Raw genomic sequence first — 17,595 nt, 5'->3', positions numbered from 1 at the left:
GCCAGTCATCAAACTCGAGGTCCAGTAGTTGCCAAAACAGCCTGGTGGCATTTCGTGGCTACTGATCAGATGTATTGTCTCCATTAGATTCTAGATGGTGTCTTTTCCTTCAACCTGAAAACACTTAGGATTCTTCCCCTTACAAACCACCCCTAAGCAAAGAACACCCTCTTAGTTTGCCTTTAAATATTCTCTGGCAACCACAAGAGATGGCAACTCTGTTACAGTTGAAAATCTGTTCCACATCAAAGCCACCCTTTCTTTTCACCAGACTCACAGAGCTTTTTATTCCCAGCCCTCCTGAATACTCCAAACGCCACCAGTGTTTACATTTTTGTCCAGCCTACACGTCTTTTCCTGCTTAAGAACATATGCCCTATCACTTTAGTCATGTGGCTAACACACCCTGTTTCCTTCCTTTTCCTCTGGCTCTTCTGGCCTCTGACTCAGTTACACCCATCCTGGCTGATGGTACAGTAGGGAATGTTTTAAAAATATCAGTTCTTGCCAATGCCCTCTGACATGGTTCCCTTGTTCGGGTTTGAAAATACTCCAGCCACTCAGAAGCCCAGGAACCACTAGTATTCCTCAGCACTGATCCCTTCATGCCGAGTATTTCAATAAATGTCCTCTGATGGTGACCGTTATAGAAATTGTTTCATCTGAAATCTACTTCTAATATTCTTGTCTCTAGTGAACAAGAGTCAAAAAGTAAGGTAGTATTGACTGTGTTGTAAAGAAGGTCAAGACCAAAGAACTTGTAATTCATATCTTGTGAAGTTAGAAACCCTGATCTACTCAGTGACACTGGGTGGAAAAAAAAGCAACAGGTATATTCAGAGGAGCAAAATCACTAACAGTCTCTTTTTCTAATCCTACTAAAATATAGGGGAATGAATTTTCCAGATAATTTGTCATTTTTTTCATAGGGAAGGCCTTTAAAAGATCAAGTCATGACATCTTCTTAGGCTATGGCTGGACTCGTCAATGCAATCATTCAACAAAATATTTACTGAGTATCTACCGTGGCTGGGGAACTGTGCTAAGTTCTGGAGATAGAGTAGTTGAGAACACATATGGTGCCTGCCCCATGGGGTTTACAGCCTAGTAGGAGACTATGCATTGGTACTCCACCTCGGCCAACTAGATCTAGTTTTCCAGTTGATACTTTTGTAAATTAGATATCCCTGGAACACAGAGTATTATATAATGATATAGACTGTATTATTGAGACATTTAGTAATAAGACCTGCTAAACCTGAAAGCTGCAAAATTCTTGCCTTTGGGTCAGCTGCCTTGGCAGCAGGGGGCACCATTGTGCACTTGACCAGAGACAGTAGCCACAACCCTGTATGTGAGTGCTCTCTAGGAATGGGGTGGGCTAGAGAGGCTCATTTGCTTAAGAGCTCTGGACCCAGGTGGGTCCAGCACTCTGTGCTATGTGTACATAATCTCATTTAATATTTGGTTACCCTATCAAGTAGGTCTTGTTGGTTCTGCTGTAGGGAGAAATTGAAACTCAGGGAAGAAAACTTATTTGTTGAAGGTCAACAGCTTGATGTCAGGCCTGAGCTCAGATCCGTTGACCCTAAAGTTGTTGTTTCTCTCTCCATGACACACTCTTTCTCAAACCATAGAAATTAAGATCTACAGTGAAATAACTTAAAACTAAAAATCTGCCAATGTTGTCATTTGTATAATAGAGATGTACTTTTTTAAAAAAGCTGCTTGTGAGATCCATTAAGATGAAGTCCCTTCACTACTCCTTGTCTTATCTGGGCATCTTTGACTACAGAAACATTTAGGATCTATTGACCTTTGATTATATGTGTGTGTGTGTGTGTGTGTGTGTGCGTGTGTCTACATCAGTTTCAAAAGATATGTTTCACATCTGGATCTACTATTTCATTTTTTGTCCCAGTCTAGACCACAACAAAAACATGAGTAAAAGGGAAATGCTGTAGGAACATTCACATGGGAATTGTTATTTAGAAATCGTGTTTCTGAGCTCCACTTGTCCTTCCTCTCTGATCCAGTTTATCCTCAATTCTCAAGACAATGTAATAGTTTGTCATACCCTGAAGGGGAACAAAAAACCAAAAACTGTACTTCAAAGCACAGAAACTCCTTACCAACTTAAAAGAAATGATCAAACAATTTAATATGAAAATGAGTCAAACTTATTAAAAAAAAACAAACATAATTTGAGGCCTATTGAATGAAGCAAAAGAAATAATTAAGTTGTTTTTTGGTTTTTTTTGTTTTTTGTTTTTTTTTGTTTTTTACAGCAGACTGTTTTGGAAGGAAATCGGGCTGTTCTAACAAACCCTATGGTTAAAAAAAAAAAAGAAAGAAAGAAAGAAACCCTATGGTTGTTGAGTGTGGTCAGGTGGTTGCAACACAGACTTGGAAATGTAAGACTCATGGTCCCCTTCCCCCAATTGTGAATGTCTAATGGGCTAGAGCCTCCAGAAAAGTCGCTTGTTTTCTCTGTGCAGTTGGCTGGCTGTCTATAATATCAGTATGCCTATAGCAATATGATTTTAAAACTATTGATCTTCCTAAGACTGTAGGAATTTACAGTATAAATGGAATCATCTTGCCATGATATGGCCTGGCTGGTAGAGGGGCACTGGGTGATGGAGATAGTGGTCAGGAGCCACCAGTGAAAAGGAGGTACATATTTACATCAGTGTCTATGAGTGCTCACATAAAATGGATCACTAATAGAAAACAACCCAGATAAACATGATGGCACAAGCTCAGTTTCTGGAAAGAGCTAAGAAAAGAGGTATAGGGAAGAGCAGTGTGTTCTATAGCATCTAAGAAGTGAGCTGATCTGCAGGAGATTTCTCTGTGTTGAAACAATTATATATGAAAGGGGTGGGGTGAGGAGGAGATAGAAATCAAGATTAAGAGTAGGAGTGATGGATAAGAAGGTTTAGGTAAAGAGTCTTTTGTCCATACTCATGAGGGTAACTGTATTATTACTGACTTATAAGTTCCTATTATATACTAGAGTCAGTATTGAGCAGGAATATGACACGTGTATTTTTATGCTAAAGGCCTCCAACTCGTGGCTTATTAAAATAATAACAGTGATGGAGTCTCAGGCAGGAGCCGCAACCCAGAATACTTCCCCACATGGGAAGGAGTAGGAGAACTTTATGAAGTACAGACAGAAAGACTCACCAGGAGTTGGGGGAAGACACCCTAGCCAAAGCAGTGGTAAATATATCCCAATTAAGCAATTGTCATGGCATAAAGAAATTTAAATGAGTTTGCTTCGTGATGGACTGATTTATTTACTGGTTTTGTGTACTACAGTGATTATTAATAATCTTCAGCCACTACATACTTCTCTGGGTGCTCTGGAAATTACCATTTGCTTGGATCCTTGAATGAGTGCATATGATTCTAGAAGAAAAAGGAATATATTTGGATGGCCAGAATAGGTCTTGTTGAAACCGCTAATACAGATGCCTAAGCTTTTCTTGGAATTCTGGGTTATTCTCTCTTTTCTGGTTGTCTCACATCTTGTGATTTAACCAGTTCTTGGGGGTTCTTTGGTCAAGCACTCTGGCCCTGCTTCCTCCTTTTGCTTGGCTGGCAACTCTCACATAGACTTCAATGGCAAAAAAGCTGTCAACAGTTCATAAAAGGATCAAACACCTTAAGATGTTGTATACAAGTCCCAGTGATGTTTTCAAATACACTTCCTTTCTGAGTTCCTCACAGATAACCTTTTGGCATGCAGTGAAGTGATTTGGAGGGCGGATAGCCAATCCTGATTTGGGGGAAATTTTTCCACCCACTAGTTGTCATCATACATGATTTGGTTGGAGAGACATTTCATCAATGGAATCCTGTGATATTCCTGTTAGCAACCTTCCCTTCCTAGGGAACAGAGGTCAAGGGAAGGCCTTTCAAAGGAGGCCTGTTGTAAAGGCCTGGGCTTACTTTCATGTCTGCCATCACAGCTCCTAATCATTCCTCCCCAAAGAGAAGCAAAAGAAAACACAGTTTTCCCTGATGCCCATTCCTTTCATGCCAGCCTAGTTCCTAGCAAAGAGAATTTCAAAATGAAGCACTGGTTGCATTTTTTTCCCCTAAATTTCCAGCTTTCAGGCTAAAAATTGGTAGAATGTTTACAAAGGACTTAGAAAATAAAGTGCAAGAGTATTTTTTTGGCATCGTATCCAGTGCTAGTGGGGTTTTCTGGCTTTTAGTGGCAGGAAGCAGTGAATGAATGAGCTGACAAGGGAAAGGTGAGACTGACCTATTACTTAGAGACTCTCCATCTATGAGAAATTTTTCCCCAGGCCTTTTTTGAGACACTAAAGCTTTTCTTCCCTTCTTCTTGTGATCCACAAAACAGAAAATTATTTGAGTGACTATTTTCTCAATCCTCCTGAGGATGGCAGAGAGTTAGTGACATTCTGAATGATGCATAGAAGTTAATTCAATTTATACAATGGATACTGTATAGCAATTAGGGTTCAGTTCCACCTCCAAACTGGTTGAGGAAGGCTGTTAGAGAAACACCAGACCAAAAGGCCCAAGTCTGGAGTCCGAAGAGATAGATACAAATTACCTCTTCTAGAAGCACAGATGATTAAAGTGGCTTAAAAATAAATGCATGTACTTGAAATTTAAGTAGATTTAAATTTAAGATTCACATAGTCACTAAGTTTAGGGAAAATTGTTTCCGAAAAATCCAAGAAATGTCCCAAAAGTCTTAAAGCTTTGGATGGGAGGTTCACAGCAAAAGAAAACAAAATCATTGCACTTTGTATTCAAACGACCAAAAACAAACACATTTTCCATAATACTAACTCTGGAGCAGTTCATTAATTTCTCCTTTCCAACAAACATTTTGTTGGGCACTATCTGGGTGACGGGCATTGGGGCCAATTAACTGTTTCAGTTCTAGATTAAATACAGTCTGCTATCAAGGTGTCCATAGTGGAGGAAGGATAACCCACACACGAGATGGCCCTGGGAGTAAAAGACAGAGACAAGTGTGAGAGATATTGAGTAAATAAAATCTTTATGAATTGGCGTTTGGCTATATTTGTAGATTGAAGGAAAAGGCTAATTTAGTTGGCTCTTGGCTCTTTCAGGCCTTCAATGGGAAATACATGAGCTAGAATTGAGTTGTGGTTGTTATTCTGGTTGTTTTCAACATATGGGCGGGGCAAGGGCGGGGAGATGGTGACAACAAGTTTAGTGCTGGAAGAATTTGGGGTTCCAGTAAAGTATCCAAATGAAGGGTACAGAGAACAGCAAGACACAGGTTTGCATTTCAGGAGAGAGCTCTCACCTGGAGATGCAGATCTGAGAGTTACCAAAAGTTGTGGAATATGTTCAGCTCGTTCATGGAGGATGTGTTTATTGAGGAGAGGAAAGGTCTTCATTTTTGATAACTTGAGAAGCAAAGGTGTATTTCTAGTAGCAGCTTTTGTCTTGCACATTCAAAAGGTGATACAAATATATCCATCAGCAAAATTCTTGGCCTTGACTTTGACCCAGGGAAACTAGGCACCAAATTCAACAGCTTCAGCATTGTTTTCTTGGATACAACTCATTTTTCCCCCTTTCAAATACTATAATTTTCTAATCTCCCCCTAAGCGCTTGACTTCCTGAGAAAGACCAAAAAACCATGTGGGCTTCAATATGTCCTCTTTGGAAATCCATTTGGTTATGCTGCCCATTGCAGGAGGAGATTAAATAGGAAGATTAGCTAATAGATTTTAATGTAATTAGAATCCAAATAACCAAAGTGTTGCCAGATTCCTAACAACTTAAAAATATCTACATCAATTCTGAAGACAAAAGAGACAACTATGATGATATGAAATTCTAAACGCTGACCTCTATCATAAACAGTTATACATAGATGGCTTTTAAGATGTTGAGGAATGTTCCCTCTATCCCTACACTCTGAAGAGTTTTGATCAGGAATGGATGCTGTATTTTGTCAAATGCTTTCTCTGCATCTAATGAGAGGATCATATGGTTCTTGGTTTTTCTCTTGCTGATATGATGAATCACATTGATTGTTTTACGAGTGTTGAACCAGCCTTGTGTCCCGGGGGATAAATCCTACTTGGTCATGGCGAATAATTTTCTTAATGTATTGTTGGATCCTATTGGCTAGTATCTTGTTGAGAATAAAGCCCACAGCAAATATCATTCTCAATGGGGAAGCACTGGGAGCCTTTTCCCTAAGATCAGGAACAAGACAGGGATGTCCACTCTCACCACTGCTATTCAACATAGTACTGGAAGTCCTAGCCTCAGCAATCAGACAACAAAAAGACATTAAAGGCATTCAAATTGGCAAAGAAGAAGTCAAACTCTCCCTCTTCGCCGATGACATGATACTCTACATAGAAAACCCAAAACACTCCACCCCAAGATTGCTAGAACTCATACAGCAATTCAGCAGCGTGGCAGGATACAAAATCAATGCCCAGAAGTCAGTGGCATTTCTATACACTAACAATGAGACTGAAGAAAGAGAAATTAAGGAGTCAATTCCATTTACAATTGCACCCGAAAGCATAAGATACCTAGGAATAAACCTAACCAAAGAGGTAAAGGATCTATACCCTCAAAACTATAGAACACTTCTGAAAGAAATTGAGGAAGACACAAAGAGATGGAAAAATATTCCATGCTCATGGATTGGCAGAATTAATATTGTGAAAATGTCAATGTTACCCAGGGCAATTTACACGTTTAATGCAATCCCTATCAAAATACCATGGACTTTCTTCAGAGAGTTAGAACAAATTATTTTAAGATTTGTGTGGAATCAGAAAAGACCCCGAATAGCCAGGGGAATTTTAAAAAAGAAAACCATATCTGGGGGCATCACAATGCCAGATTTCAGGTTGTACTACAAAGCTGTGGTCATCAAGACAGTGTGGTACTGGCACAAAAACAGACACATAGATCAATGGAACAGAATAGAGAACCCAGAAGTGGACCCTGAACTTCATGGTCAACTAATATTCGATAAAGGAGGAAAGACTATCCATTGGAAGAAAGACAGTCTCTTCAATAAATGGTGCTGGGAAAATTGGACATCCACATGCAGAAGAATGAAACTAGACCACTCTCTTTCACCATACACAAAGATAAACTCAAAATGGATGAAAGATCTAAATGTGAGACAAGATTCCATCAGAATCCTAGAGAAGAACACAGGCAACACCCTTTTTGAACTCAGCCACAGTAACTTCTTGCAAGATACATCCACGAAGGCAAAAGAAACAAAAGCAAAAATGAACTATTGGGACTTCATCAAGATAAGAAGCTTTTGCACAGCAAAGGATACAGTCAACAAAACTAAAAGACACCCTACAGAATGGGAGCAGATATTTGCAAATGACGTATCAGATAAAGGGCTAGTTTCCAAGATCTATAAAGAACTTATTAAACTCAACACCAAAGAAACAAACAATCCAATCATGAAATGGGCAAAAGACATGAACAGAAATCTCACAGAGGAAGACATAGACGTGGCCCACATGCACATGAGAAAATGCTCTGCATCACTTGCCATCAGGGAAATACAAATCAAAACCACAATGAGATACCACCTCACACCAGTGAGAATGGGGAACATTAACAAGGCAGGAAACCACAAATGTTGGAGAGGATGCGGAGAAAAGGGAACCCTCTTACACTGTTGGTGGGAATGTGACCTGGTGCAGCCACTCTGGAAAACTGTGTGGAGGTTCCTCAAAGAGTTAAAAATAGACCTGCCCTAGACCCAGCAATTGCACTGTTGGGGATTTACCCCAAAGATACAGATGCAATGAAACGCCGGAACACCTGCACCCCGATGTTTATAGCAGCAATGTCCACAATAGCCAAACTGTGGAAGGAGCCTCGGTGTCCATCGAAAGATGAATGGATAAAGAAGATGTGGTTTATGTATACAATGGAATATTACTCAGCTATTAGAAATGACAAATACCCACCATTTGCTTCAACGTGGATGGAACTGGAGGGTATTATGCTGAGTGAAGTAAGTCAATCGGAGAAGGACAAACATTATATGTTCTCATTCATTTGGGGAATATAAATAATAGTGAAAAGGAATGTAAGGGAAGGGAGAAGAAATGGGTAGGAAATATCAGAAAGGGAGACAGAACGTAAAGACTCCTAACTCTGGGAAATGAACTAGGGGTGGTGGAAGGGGAGAAGGGCGGGGGGTGGGGGTGAATGGATGACGGGCACTGAAGGGGGCCCTTGACGGGATGAGCACTGGGTGTTATTCTGTATGTTGGTAAATTGAACACCAATAAAAAATAAATTTATTATAAAAATATATATATTAAAAAATAAATAGTTATACAAAAAAGTAGCATGACAAATATTAAAATATTGAAATATTTTCCTGAAAACAATCAAGAAAATGTGATTTGAAAAGCAAAACTTAACACATTTAAAACAAAAGGTCAAATACAGTTACTTTCATCTAAGTAAATGAAGAAGTTATTAGTGATAATATATGTAATAATTTGTTGATACAGAAAAATCAGAATTACAGAGATTAAAGCAGCAATTATTTCTAAATGAAACAAAATAATTAACCCCAATATCTTCACAAACGTACTATACCTCAGAACTGAGCTGGAACCCAATATTGTACTGTCCATGGAAGAAGAGAGGAAGCAGAGTTTTATGAAAAGTCATATGGTTTGGTCAGATTGGCTGGATTCAGATCCCTGTTTCATAACATGATCTTGGACAAATCACTTGATTTCTTAGTCTCCATTTTCTCATTTGCAGAATGGGGATGACATTACAACCTCTGGTTGGGGCCAGTATAAGGAACAGATGAGTCAACATAGAGTCTGACATGTAGTAAATGTTCAATAAATATTATGAAGTCATCATGATGATGGTGATTGAATGGAGTTTTGAGTTGAGATGTTCCTCAAAACCACACCTTATTAAAAAAGGACGTTAAACCACATTATAAAATACACTATTTTTACAGCTTGACAGGGAAGGGGGAGAGTCAGAGCTGTTGCATGTGGCTACACAGTCTATGCACTGCACAATTCCAGGAGTTCCATTCACAGTGGTGGTGACATGCACACAGTCTGCTGGATTTTTATGCCGGCTCTAGTCAGAAATTCACCCACAAAGATAAGAACTTCCCTTTAATTCCCCCTTGAATTAAAAATGAAGTTGCTTTTTCCTCATTTAATCTCAGAATTCCTAATCCTCTACACAAATCTTCATTTCTTCTGCTTTACCTAAATCAAGGATCACGAATGAACTCCTCTGGGGACCAGGCAGTTGAAGAAACATCCTGTGAACTGAGCTTCCTATAGTCAGAACAGAGAGAAGAGGCATCACTTAAAGGCATTTGTGTTCAAATGGTTTTGAAACACCATATAGTACAAATAAAACACATCTGGATGGCTTAGCACACTAACCAACCATGTGACCTTGCTGGAGTCACTTAGTCTCAATTTTCTTAAGGTAGGAAAATGAAAGATGGAACCATTCTTCACTGTGACTCAGAAGTGATGATCATGGAGACTCAGGGATTAGTGTCTAAAAAAATTATTATTTCCTGTGTCAGACTAAAGACGCTTGTCTACAAACACAGTGTCTGTTCTGTCAGGGGGAGCCCATCACCCCCCCACCCGTCTTCCCACTGCTTGGTATCATGGTCTCCTGCTGATGGATTTGAGTGCAGCTTTTTAAATTATTTAAGTATACCTGTTTTTTGTAAAGTACAGCATTTAAAAAATACAGAGAAGCATAAAGGAGAAATAAAAGTCCCATCTCTGAATACACATACACACATATCTGGTTTCCTCCTGCACACACTCACATATTTTTATATGAAATGAGGATCATCCTTTACATGCTTTTTAATAATATATCCTATGTGATTAATATTTATCTTCAACATGTTTTTAAATTTAAACGAATGTTTTAGTTTAGACTAGTTTACAGAAAAGTTGCAAAGGTAGTACAGAGAATTCCCATACACTCTGTACCCATTTCCTCTATCGCTCACATCAACATGACTATGGTACCTTTGCTACTACTGGTGAAACACCATCAACATATCACTATTAACTAAACTCCACACTTTATGCAGATTTTGCTAAAATTTTTCCTAATGCCTTTATCTCTGTACCAGGATTACATCCAAGCTAGCACCTTACATTTAGTTGTGGCATCTCCTTGTTCTCCTCTTGACTGCAATGGTTTCTCAGACCTTTCTTTTTGTATGGCCTTGGTCAAGCATCTTGTAGAATGTTCTCCAAACTTGAATCTACCTGATTTTTTTTTTCATGGTCAGGCTAAGACTGTGGGTCTGGGGAAGAAGACCGCAGACGTGAAGTCCCATTTTCTACACACCTCATAGCCCACATGCCTGCTAGCAACATGACTTATCATTGATAATGGTAACTTCAATCACCTAGTTAAAATAGTATTTTCCAGGTTTCTTTGATGGAAAGTTACTTGTCCTTTCTTTTTGTGCTCTCATTGGAAGCAAGTTGCTAAGCACAGGTCCCTCTAGGTGGTTAAGCTCCACTACCTAGAGGGACAAGAAGCTACATAAATTATTGGGAATATTTCTATATGAGAGATTTATCTCTTCTTCATTTATTATTTGGTAATTTATTCATATAAGTATGGATTCAAGGCTATTTGTTTTGAACTTGGAGCTATAATCCAACACCATATTGCTTATTTTATTGTTCGAGGTGTTGCAGTTTTGGCTAGTGAGTGCTCATTTAGGATGGCTCCTGTGTCTCTCCAATATGCCTCCATCCTTTGGGGTTTATTTTAACACTTTCTTACTTCCTGGTACTAGATGTCCCAGGTTCATCTTGTGTATATCCTGCCTCAGCCCTACAATTAGCCATTTCTTCTAGGATCCTAGGTTCCTTTTATTAGAGAATAATATCAGAAACCAAAGGCTGGGCAGTTAAGTGTATTCATTGCTACTGTGGCACCATTGCTTCTAGTCCCTTTTAGTAGATAGAGCTAGGAAATGTACGTATGTATGCTAATCCATGTGTGTACACAAATCTATAATTATTCCTATACCTATTCATCTGAATCTATATTGAACTAACCATATGAGTTCATATTAATGTCTCCAACTCTAATCCATTATCACATGGTTCATTTTAGCTTTCCCTCCTTGCTCATCTGTTACTTCCCTCTCCAACCATAAGAGGCTTTCACTATCAGCTATCCACTTATTTATTTATTCAGTTCCAGTAAACAGAGAAGGCAGTTTCAGAATTGTTAAATACCATGAGAAACAACTTTACTAATTAGAATGCAGTGTTTATGTTCAGTTCCTTTTATCTTTGACTTACAATTTCCTGTTAAAACACCATTTTCCAAAGTTACTTAGGTCAAGACGTTATTTTCTCCATTCTTTTAGTGAGGTTATATCATGTATTTGTAGTACAGAGATATTCCTGTGTCAGAATCTACATTCTATTCTGAGCTCTCCTAGCCCCTTAATTTTTTAATATTTCCATATATGAAGGTTCACTATTATTACAAAATTCTCTGGGTTTTGACAGATGTGTAGAATCATGTATATACCACCACAGTACCACAGAGACTAGTTTTATCACCCTAAAAAAAATTCCAGTGCTTCTCCTAGAAGGACACTTTTCTCCTCTTTTTCTCCTTGGCAATTCTGATCTAAATACATCCCTATAATTTTGGCCTTTCCAGAATATCATATGAATTGAATCATATGGTATATAGCCTTTATGGTCTGGCTTCTTTCACCTGTAAAATATATTTATGATTCATTTGGGTTGGTGTGTTGAATAAGAGCTTTTTTCTTTTTTATTGCTGAGTGATATTCCATTGTATGATTATGCCACAATTGGTTTCTCCACTCACTATTGAAGGACCTTTGGTTACTTCCAGTTTTTGACAATTATGAATAAAATTGCTATAAACATTTGAATGGAAATTTAGTATGGACATAGTTTTCAGATCAGTTAGATAAATGCCTAGGGAGAGTTACTATGGACAGTACGGTAAGTCTATGTTTAACTTTATAAGAAACTGCAAACTATCTTCCAAAGTTACGCACTTTGCATTCCCACCAGCAATGAATGAGAGTCCCTGTTGCTCTGCCTTTTTCCTCAGCATTTGATACTGTTAGTTTTTTAGATTTTAGCCATTCTAATAGATGTGCAGTGGTACCTCATTGTTGTTTGATTTTGCATTTTCCAATGATATTAAGCATTTTCTCATAAGCTTATTTGCCATTTTTACATCTTCTTCAGTGTTGTGTCTGTTCAGATCTTTGACCATTTTTTAATTGGATTGTTTTCTTATTGTTGAGTTTTAAGAGTTCTTTAGATATTGTGGCTACAAGTCCTTGTAGGAAATGTTACTTGCAAATAATTTCTCCCAGAGTGTAGCTTGTCTTTTCATTCTCAACAATATCTTTCATAGAACAAAAGCTTTAAATTTTGATTAAGTTCAGTTTATCAACTTTTTCTTTGTGCATTGTGCTCTTGGTATTATAGCTAAAAACTGTCTAGCCTAAGGTCACGCAGATTTTCTTCAATTTTTTTCCTACAAGTTTTATAGTTATACATTTAGATCTATGATGCATTTTGAGTAATGTAGTAAAGTTTGGGTATATAAGTTATAGATTGAGGCCCCTTTTGCTGCACATGAATGCCTAATTGTTCTGGCACCATATGTGGAAAGACTATCCTTTCTCCTCTGAATTGTCTTTGAGTCTTTGTAAAACTAGTTGACTCTGTTTATGAGGATCAGTTATTTCTTAGCCCTCTGTTCTGTTCTATTGGTCTACATGTCTGTGTCCACACTTAGTTACTGTTATTAAAGTAAGTTTTGAAATTGGGTAATGGGGTTCCTCCAACTTTGTTCATTTTCCTCAAAGTTGTTTTAGCAACTCTGAGTCCATTGTCTTCCCATATGTGTGTATCAGTTTTTTGATATCTATAAAAAACACTTTTCTAGGATTTTGAATCTATAGATTACCCTGAGAAATATCAGAAAGGGAGACAGAACATAAAGACTCCTAACTCTGGGAAACGAACTAGGGGTGGTGGAAGGGGAGGAGGGCGGGGGGGGCGGTGGGGGTAAATAGATGACGGGCACTGAGGGGGGCACTTGATGGGATGAGCACTGGGTGTTATTCTGTATGTTGGCAAATTGAACACCAATAAAAAATAAATTTATTATTTAAAAAAATATATAGATTACCCCGAGATGAAATATCCCTCCATTTATGCAGATTTTCATTGATTTATTTCATCATTGCTTTGAAGTTTTTAACATACATATCCTGTACATATTTTGATATATTTATACCTAACTGTTTTTTTTTTGCTGCAAATACAAATGCTATATATATTCTTTTATTTTGAAGTTCAATTCTTCCTTGATAGAATACAGAAATACAATTAACCTTTTTTTTTTTAAAGATTTTATTTATTTATTCATGAGAGACACAGAGAGAGAGAGAGAGGCAGAGACAGGGAGAAGCAGGCTCCATGCAGGGACCCCGACGTGGGACTCGATCCCGGGTCTACTGGATCATGCCCTAGACTGAAGGTGGCACTAAACGGATGAGCCACCCAGGCTGCCCAATAATTAACCTTTTTATTTTGACCATGTATTCTGCAACCTTTGTTGAACTCACTAATTCTAGGAGTTATTTTGTAGATTCTTGGGGATTTTCTATAACACACATCTGCAAATAGACACAATGTTATTTTTTCCAGCTTTTTACATCCTTTGTAAATGAAATGAAATAATTTTTTAAATAACAAGATTTTCTTACTACTCACACAGGGGCCAGATAGAGCTAGGATTCCAGTGGCCTTCCTCATTATAGCTTTTACCATTGTGGAGGCAAATCATTTCCTAGCTCTGCTTTTTTAAAAAAAAGACTTTATTTGGGGGGCACCTAGGTGTCGTGGTCAGTTAAGCATCTGCCTTTGGCTCAGGTCATGATCAGGGTCCTGGGATCGAGCCCTGCATCGGGCTTCGTGCTCAGTGGGGAGTCTGCTTCTGCCTCTCCTGCTGCTGCTCCCCCTGCTTGTGCTCTCTCCCTGTCAGATAAATAAATAAAATCTTTTTTTAAAAAAGACTATTTTTTAGAGTAGTTTTCAGAGTAGCAAAGCAAAATTGAGAGGAATTTATAGAGATATTCTGTATGTCCCCTGCCTTCATGTATGTATAGCCTGCCTATTATCAATATCCACTACCTGAGTGGGATATTTATTACAAGTGATGAACCTACACTGACACATCCTATAAGATGTAGGTACTTCCCCCATCTTAAATATGAGAAAACCGAGACTCAGGTTAAACAGCTTGCCCAGATTTGCAAAGGTAGAAAACAGTCTGCACTTCCATAAAACCATGGTGAAGAAGGCTGCTGGAATCCTAGTATATTCAAGGTGAAAGGGACCTGAAGGACTTTTGATGTTCTTATTTTGAGAATGAGGAAACTAAAACTGAGTGTTGAGTATCCCGCAGTCATAGAGTCAGAACCAGAAGCCAGGTTTACTTTTAGTCTAGTGCCGCTTCTATGATTCTACAGATACTACCTAATGAGACTGAATAGATTTCAGCAGAGAGCGAGATTCTTTCTGATGATTCCTATTGACAGAGCATTCGCTGATACTCTAAAGGTAGACCTGCAACAAACAGCACATAAATGTGTTTAAGCCAGGCTTCTTCCTGAGATGAACTGTAGAAGTCTCATCCTGGTAGTCAGTTTCAGCCAGGTCCTATAGACTAGTCCTACCTTCCATACATCCTTATTCCCTGAGATCTCATTCTCATCGCTTCTGTTCCCCTTCAGGTCCTCTGAGCAGGAGGTTCAAGGAAAAGAGGAGGGTGGAGGGGAAGGGTGAAGTAGGAAATGGGACAGAAAATTTGATACCGAGGAAGAGTATCCATGACGATCCCAAAGACAAAGGAAGTTAAAAACACCTTCTGAGCACAAATAACAGCATAGAAATTAATTTGAGGCTTCCTATGAGGCCTCCTGAAAGGATTGCACTCCTTTGGGTGTTTATAGTCTGGCATGTTACTTTTAAAAAAATTATTCTTTCTACTTATGGTCACACATTATATTTAATCCTTGATAATGTCAAATAAAAGGGAAATAATAACATCTTATGTTTATATATTGCTTTACAGCTTACTAAGCACTTTTACAATCATGATCTCATTTGATCCTTACAGTAATGTTGTGAACTAGCCAAGGAAGGTTATTATTAATTCCACCTCACAGATGAGGAAACTGAGGTTCAGAGAGATTAAATGAAGGTGCTCCACATCTCATGGTTAGGAAGTAGAGGCCAAGACTGGAATCTAGAGCTGGGGACAGAGTGGTGCTCCGTGAGGGGCAATTGAGCATTAGGTATGACCAAGGGCAAGGAAGTGTTTCTATTTTATGGATTCAGGATTCAAATCGAGTCTGAAGTTTGGGTGTTAAAAGAGATTTCGAAGGCATGGTGATGTGGCACACAACATGCAAAGCGATCAGATGGTGAAAATTCTCTGAGAGTAGGAAATGGGTTGTACAGCTCCAAAACAGATATAATTTTGGGGCATCCAGGTGGCTGAGTTGGTTAAACATGTCTCTTGGTTTCTGTTCAGGTCATGATCTCACGGTTGGGAGACAGAGCCCTGCATCAGGCTCCATGCTCAATGGGAAGTCAACCTGAGATTCTCAATCTCTCTCTCTCTCCTTCTGCCCCTCCCCCAGCTCATGTGCACACGCTCTCTCTCTCTCTCTCTGTCTCTCAAATAAATAAATAAAATATTTTAAAAAGGCAGATATAATTTTTATACCGTCATTGCTATAAAAAAGAAGAAGTGAGGGATGCCTGGGTGGGTCAGTGGTAAAGCCTCTGCCTTTGGCTCAGGTCGTGATCCCCGGATCCTGGGACCAAGTCTCACATCAGGCTCCCTGCAAGGAGCCTGCTTCTCCCTCTACCTATGTCTCTGCCTCTCTCTCTGTATCTCTCCACGAATAAATAAATAAAATCTTTATTAAAAAAAAAGGAGTACTAATGAAATGCAAGTCCAAGAATGCCCCAGAAAGGTCACAGATAGCTAAACAATTAAACTCTGCTTTTTGCCTAGTCAGAAGAAGGAAAAATGGAAATGAGGGGGAAAAAAAAAAACAACAAAACAGGAAGACATTCCTAGAACTCTGTCTACCAAAAATATCCAAGTATCTCTAGCTCCCCACAAGATATACACAAATAATTTCAGGAGAACTAAACACACACATACTTCTAGGCTAAGCTATCGGTGAATATTTACATAATTTTAGAGTGTAGGATGTTTTCTAAGCATGACACCAAGGCCAAAATCATAAAGGAAAAGATTTATAGATGTGATTATACAAAATTTAAATCTTTCTCCTTCTGAAATCAAAATAAAATAAAATGCTATAAACAAAATTTTAAGTGAAATGACAAACTGAAAAAAATATTTGGAAAATATGTTCATGTCTTCATTTTTAAAAAATAGCTAACAAATAGCTAACAAATGATAGTAAGATGAACTTCCCATTTGAAAATTACGGGCTTGGAACATGAATAGGAAACTCCAATCAGAAAAAATATATATGTATACTTATAGCCAATAAGCATATGATAATATGTTGCACCCTTATTTGTAATCCTACCAATCCACAATAAAATAAACATATTTTATTGATGTAGGGAAATGTTATGAGTATATAAAACTTGTTTTCAGTATTTTTTTTAATGTATATCTAAGTTCTGGAAGAGCAGTGTGCTGAGACATGAACAGTGGTTACCTCTAGGCAGAAGAATTATGGATACTTTAAATGTAAAGTACTTTTTCTTTTTTGTAATTTAATTTATAAAATTATGAACATGAATTACTTTTGTAATGAAGAAACCAAACTGGCCATTACACCTTTGAGTAGGGACATGATTTCCCAGCACACCATTGTTTCTTTTTAAAAATCAGATTTGAGGGGCACCCATATGGCTCAGTGGTTGAGTGTCTGCCTTTCACTCAGGTTGTGATCCTGGGATCCCAGGATCGAGTCCCATATCAAGCTCCCTGCAAGGAGGTTGCTACTCCCTCTGCCTCTATCTCTGCCTTTCTGTGGCTCTCATGAATGAATAAATTTTTTTTAAAAAAATCATATTTGACATAACTTTTGAGGGTTTTTTTTTGTTTTTTTTAAAAGATTTTATTTATTTATTCATGAGCGACACAGAGAGAGAGGCAGAGACACAGGCAGAGGGAGAAGCAGGCTCCTCGCAGGGAGCCTGACGTGGGACTCGATCCCAGGTCTCCAGGATCACACCCTGGGCTGAAGGCGGCGCTAAACCTCTGAGCCACCAGGGCTGCCCCATGACTTATAACTTTTGGATTTTCAACCTCCGTTTCAAGAACACAATCTGCCATGATATGGGAAGACTTTCTACACTCCATTTGCATAAATAATTTGAGTTGGCTGGTTCCCCTCCTGGTGTTCCTGCCCTTTGGGGTAATTCACATAGTTACCTCCCAGCTTCCTAGGT

General features: G+C 38.5%; 1 long non-coding RNA gene across 1 annotated transcript in view; it reads left to right on the top strand.

Moving 5' to 3' along the window:
- LOC118353104 (uncharacterized) overlaps positions 1–16,022 on the top strand; it is a 53,174-nt gene extending 37,152 nt beyond the window's left edge. Inside the window, exon 3 of the long non-coding RNA XR_004811359.2 lies at positions 15,683–16,022. This is a non-coding gene — a long non-coding RNA (uncharacterized LOC118353104). The remainder of the gene's footprint in view (positions 1–15,682) is intronic.
- Positions 16,023–17,595: the final 1,573 nt, after the last annotated feature.

The sequence above is a fragment of the Canis lupus genome, chromosome 32, assembly GCF_003254725.2.
Source record: "Canis lupus dingo isolate Sandy chromosome 32, ASM325472v2, whole genome shotgun sequence".
NCBI lineage: Eukaryota > Metazoa > Chordata > Mammalia > Carnivora > Canidae > Canis > Canis lupus.
The sequence above is the reverse complement of the archived record's forward strand: the minus strand, read 5'-3'. Positions and strand labels throughout refer to the sequence as shown.